Source organism: Lactuca virosa, chromosome 8 (assembly GCF_052849685.1).
Source record: "Lactuca virosa cultivar CGN04683 chromosome 8, Lactuca_virosa_CGN04683_v6, whole genome shotgun sequence".
Taxonomy (NCBI): domain Eukaryota; kingdom Viridiplantae; phylum Streptophyta; class Magnoliopsida; order Asterales; family Asteraceae; genus Lactuca; species Lactuca virosa.
In genome coordinates this window covers 229262647-229268985 of record NC_136433.1, presented here as the reverse complement: position 1 = coordinate 229268985, position 6339 = coordinate 229262647, and positions in this window count along the sequence as shown.

Here is a 6339-nt window from a genome sequence, read left to right as displayed (position 1 = left end):
CTTAAAGCTCAATTTGAAGAAGTTTTTGCCAAGGTTGATGGCCTTAAAAAATGGCTTGAGGAAGCTCCTCCATTGCATTCCTCAAGAGGGGGAAGTGAAGACGAAGTCCATCACAGTAAAGATGAAGTCCATCACTCCAATCATTACATCTCACAACATCAGAGCCCCCCCATCATCACAGAAAAATTTCCTACACCGCAACCATCTCATCATACTCCAGCTCATACCACTCCACCGCAAGAGAAGGTCACTCCTGAGAAACCAGAGACTCCCCCTCACTTCAAAAACCTGGCTGAGCACATGTCCTCTCCAAGCTCAAATGACTCTCCTGCCACCACCCAAAGGAAACAAGATTGGAAGGCAGCCAAACTTGCAGAGCTCATATGGAGAGAATGCGGTTTTGATACTATGATGGACGAATCCTTGATAAACTCTTGGATCAATCCTCACCGCAGACTGCCGGACGAAGATTACAGACCCCACCTCACCTATGCTGAACCCCCTACTGATGGCTACTGGGATGTCCCAATATCTCCAAATGCCAAATACTTCACAGTATTTGAGCAATTCGACCGCAGCCTTCCAGATCACAAAAGACTGCCAATGGAATTTGAGAGACTTAGTCTTTTTCATGCTAAGCATGCCTCTCCCATTGAGAAAATATGGTCTAACGATAGACCATCCGCAGTCAAGAACTACAAGATTCGGAAGTTCATGAAGGCTGACTACATCCAGTTTACCCTCACTAGAAGGGAGCATGACTATGTCCGCACCCAAGCAGACTTCCCTTGTATGAATCCAGAATAAATCTTTCTTATTTCCAAGGTGTTCCAGAACAAGTCAGAGAAGCACCAGAAAATGAAGATTGCGCTTGAAAGGGCTAATACCTTTTTGAAGGAAACCGTCTGTGATTTTGCCAAGATCGACGCAGACATCTACCCCATCATTGCCAAGAAATTTGATATGCCACCACTTGACCCTGCACCAATGCCTACCGAAGGCTATCAAGAAAGATCCTTAGGCGCAACCAACTTTCCTGAACTTGGAGTCATTTTCAAAAGGAAAATCGATAATGTCAAATATTTCATTCCTATGACTGCCATGCATCGCCTCACCAAGAAGCAACTTGACATATGCCGAACCGCAGTTGAAAGATCGAAGCACACTACCACAGAAGTCAAGTTCGAGATCTTAAGAAGAATCACCTGGCTGGAAAACATCAGGAAGTTTTGGTGGATCCTGATCAAGTTCCTCAAACTTGATAGCTGAACAAAAGTTAAAGAGGTCACTTAGGGGGGAATTGTTGAATCATAAAAAGTGACCCTCTTGAACTTCAACTACCGCAACCTCTTCAGCTACCGCAGCCATCCAACACCCGCAGTCAAGTTCCTTCATCAGCAACCGCATCTGGAGTCTACCTACCGGAGTCACTTAACTAGATTACTTTATTGTCCAGTATGACTTGCATGGCTACTCTTAGAGATGTAATCTAGTGTACTTCATGAGTCTCTATAAATAGAGCTCATTCTTTTGTATTCAATACGGATAACTCACGCATCTATCTATTCAGAATACATTTCTCTAAAGTTATCTTTTCTATCTCTCTATCTAATTACGCATCACCTCTTACTCTCAAATCTTACTCAAATACAACTGATTATAACCTCTCTTCGGAGCAAGTCTTCTGTGACTTAATCACTAAGTTTGATCCTCCTTATTAGCTTGGTTTGAATGCATTCCTTGTTATGAATCAACTTACGTGTATACTTGATATAACAATTGTTGTCATTTCTATTTCTTTACTTTCCGCAACTAACTCTCTAACTATCTGACTCTAACTTATTAATATTATTGTTGAACTTTTAGATCCTTTGAGATTAACTATTCCGCAATTCACTTGTCCTAACGTTTGTTAAAGTGTGTCTCTAAGTTTTTCTCTCAACAATTGGTATCAGAGCCATATTGGTTGCTTTTTTTTTGAAAACGGAACTCTAATTTTCAAAAGGCCTTCTATACCACTAAAGCTCATTTCTTTAAAAAAAGTTTAAAAATGGCACAATCGTTATTTGTGAATGTTTCCAACAGTGTTGGTGGTTCTAACCGAGCCCCAATACTGGTAGCAAATGAATATCATCACTGGTCACAAAGAATGGAAAGATACATAAGGAGACTTGGTAGAGATGTATGGCGATCCGTAGAAGAAGGACCACATGTCCCAGTCCTTACACCAGTCCAAACTGACGGCGCTACAACCAGACTAGGAGGAGGTCAACCAGTCATGAACCGTCCCACCAAGGATGATCTCAATAAAATGGAAAATGATGCTGTTGCTTTTTATGAAATCTCCTGTGGAGTTGCTTCTGACAACTTCGATATTATCATAAATTGCAAATCAGCAAAAGAGATCTGGGAAGTTCTCAAGAATTTGTACGAAGGCTCAGAACAAGCACAAGACAAGAAGCCATCATAAGGGAAAGTACCATGATGGCACCTCTTCTAGTGGAACCAAAGTTGGTTCTGCTAAACCCAACTCCAACCCCAAGGATGCAGAGTGTCATCACTGCCACAAAATAGGGCATTGGAAACGAAGCTGCCTGAAATATCTACAAGACATCAAGGATGGGAAGATCAAGCCGTCATTCGCAGGTATTTACACTATTCAATCTAATGATTCATCACATGCTATTTCTTGGGTACTTAATAAAGGTTGTGGTTTTCATATTTGTTCTGACTTGCAGGGCCTAAGAAGAAATAGGGATGTGGAGCATGGGAAGATAAACTTAATCATGGGGAACAGAAGATCGTCACCTGTCACCAAGATTGGAGTTTACTCTTTAGTTCTTAGTAATGGATTAGGACTAGATTTGAATAATTGTTACTATTCGCCAGAAATGGCAAGAAACATCATTTCTTTTCATGGTTTGTATAGACAAGGATTTCGATATTCATTTGATAATGAAAAGGGTTCTATTAATGCTTATCTTAATGGTGTTTTCTATTTTGAAGCATTGCCTTGTAATGGAATATATGAAATTGTGATTGTTGTAGATAATTTAGGAAATGATGTGTTGTGTGTCGATTCTTCCAATAGTTTGGATAAATCATGCTTGTGGCATTGTCGTCTTGGATATGTCAACAAGAAACGCATAGGCCAACTCCAAAAGGATGGAGTGTTGGAGTCATTCGACCTTACGGACGATGACGTGTGCGAGTCTTGTTTACTTGGAAAGATGACCAAGTCACCCTTCACTGGCACTTGTGAGAGGGGTGAGGGTTTATTGGATCTCATACACACCGATGTGTGTGGGCCCTTTAGATCCACCATAAGGGATGCGAACCGCTTCTATGTGACTTTCACCGATGATTATAGTAGATTTGGATATATCTACATAATCAAGCAGAGGTTATAAACCTTTGAAAAGTTCAAAGAGTTTAAGCAGGAAGTGGAGAAGTAGTTGGGCAGAAAAATCAAGATGCTTTGATCCGATCGAGGTGGAGAGTACCCAAGTCTTGAATTCCACGACTACCTCAAGGAATGCGGAATAGTTTCGCAATTGACGCCGCCTAGGACACCGCAATTGAATGGTGTGGCTGAGAGGCAGAATCGAACCCTGCTAGACATGGTTCGTTCCATGATGAGTTGTGCTTCGCTACCTATCTCATTCTGGGGGGTATGCCTTAGAGACTGTCGCCCATATCCTTAACTTAGTCCCTACGAAGAAGGTTGCCAAAACACCTCACGAGATGTGGACAGGGAAAGCTCCCTCGTTGGCACATATCAAGGTTTGGGGTTGCGAGGCTTTCGTAAGAAGAGAGACTCATGACAAGCTCGAACCTCATAGTGAGCGGTGTATTTTCATCGGCTACCCGCATAAGTCCTTTGGATATCTCTTCTATAGACCGAGTGACAATGTTGTCTTCATTACGAGGATAAGGGTTTTTCGAGAGCGAGAACTCATAAGCCAAGGGGACAGTGGGAGGCAAATTGATCTTGAAGAGCTTCAAGAGTCGAGCGATGAAGGAACCTCTAACGCTGGCGCTCAACTCAAGGAGGAAACTCCGGTTGAACCAATTGACGAATCTGTAACGACGTAAATTTCCAAAACATGTCCCAGAATCTCAATAACATAAACTCCATAAGTGTGTACGGATCATGTCGGCGCCTTCCCGCGATCCTTGCTAGTACCTGAAACACATAACATAACAACTGTAAGCATAAATGCTTAGTGAGTTCCCCAAAATACCACCAACCACACATACGCCTTTCCATGCCATAACTCTGTAGGATCTTCCGATCCATGTGTCTCAGGGGACTTCCGTCCCGAGTCCCGGTAGACCATCCGGTCCTACCCGTATCGACCTTTCGATCCGTAACCTCTTGACCTTCCGGTCCATATCATCCTGACCTTCTGGTCCTTACCATACATAACATACATACCACATACATATATATCATCCTGACCTTCCGGTCCTTACAATACATATCATACATAGCACATACATATCACATAACCGCAAATAGCACATACATCATAGCATACAAGACCTTCCGGTCATACATAGGTACCCTTCCAGGTACAGTATAGTGAGAAGACTCACCTCAATGAAGTCGGATAAACTCTCGTGCTCAACTTCCCGACTTAGCCTCCTCCTATTATTCAGATAACATATCTGATCAATATTCTCTCATGATCTCATCTCTACAGATTGGGTAGAAGACCATTCTACCCTTCCCTGAACTCTCCTGAATCAGTCTTGACCAAAATCCTAAAGTCAACGAAAGTCAACGGTCAACTTTGACCCGACTCGACGAGTGCACAAAGGCGACTCGGCGAGTCCATGCGGGTCCTCTGAATCCTTTCAGTCTCTCTTAGCTCGTCGAGTCATCCTTCTACTCGATGGGTTACACCTCTCACGAATCGCGGGGCAACCCCGACTCGACTCGTCGAGTCCACTTATGGACTCGGCGAGTTGCTCCCATAACAACTCTCAAATGACCTCCTGAGGTCAGATCTGCTTCTCTAAACTATAGATCTGGCCTTCAAGTGCTCAAAGGTCACGTAAATGTGCAACCTTTACGTGCATGCAACCCACATCAAGTCATAAATGGAGAAATAACTCTAAAAATGGAAACCTAGTCTCCAATCCTCCATGGACAAGCATAAAGCAGAATGGGAAAGGTTCTCTGGACCTCTAAGGGTCCAGATCTGAGGTCTAACTCAGCAAGGGACCATGAACTCAACCTTTCAAGCCTTAAAAGGTTTATAGAAAACCCTAAATCATAGATCTTAACCCAAAACAGAAGGGAAGTTCAATTTGATACCTCAATAGTGTAGATCTGAACTTGAAAACTCTGGATCCACAGCTCCCTTGACCTCCTCCTATTGGAAACTACTTCTCCTTTGCTAAAACACACAAGAAATGGTGATTTAGCCTTCCTCTTGCACCACAAATGTTCTCTCTCTCTCTCTCTAGGGTTTCTCTGGGATGAAGTGGCCGCAATGGAGGCTATAAAGGCCTTTAAATAGGGCACATGCCCCGAGAGTTAGGGTTTCACTTAACAGCACGGACTCGCCGAGTCCACGCATCGACTCGTCGAGTCCTTCATTAAATTAGACCAAAAATGCGCGATCCCACTCGGCGAGTCTGAGCGCCTACTCGCCGAGTTCCTCTCTAAAATTCAATATATAAATACTTAAAATAAGATACCTGGGAATCCGGATGTTATAGAATCCTTACCTCTTAGACGTTCCAGTAGACTTAGTGTTCCGCCCTTGTTTTATGGTTTTCATATAACAAGTGAGTATGATACATTTATTAGTGATAGTACACTAATAAATTTGGATGAACCTAATAACTACAAGGAAGCCATGGCAGGCCCGGAGTCTACAAAATGGAAAGAGTCTATGGACAACGAGATTCAGTGCATGTATGACAACCAAGTTTGGAATTTGGTTGACAATGTGGCAGGTCGTAAGACGATCGGGTGCAAGTGGATCTTCAAGAATAAGACCGACATGGATAGGAAGGTACACACCTATAAGGCGTGATTGGTTGCGAAGGGATTTACTCAAACTCCCAGAGTTGACTATGATGAGACCTTCTCACCGGTTGCAAAGATAAAGTCTATTAGGGTGATGCTAGCCATTGCTGCATTGCATGACTATGAGATATGACAGATGGATGTCAAAACTGCCTTCCTTAACGGGAAGTTGGCTGAGGATGTTTACATGAGTCAGCCAGAGGGTTTTGTCGATGCAAAGCACCCCAGTAGAGTGTGTGAGCTTGGGAAGTCCATTTATGGATTGAAACAAGCATCTCGCCGATGGAATCTTTGTT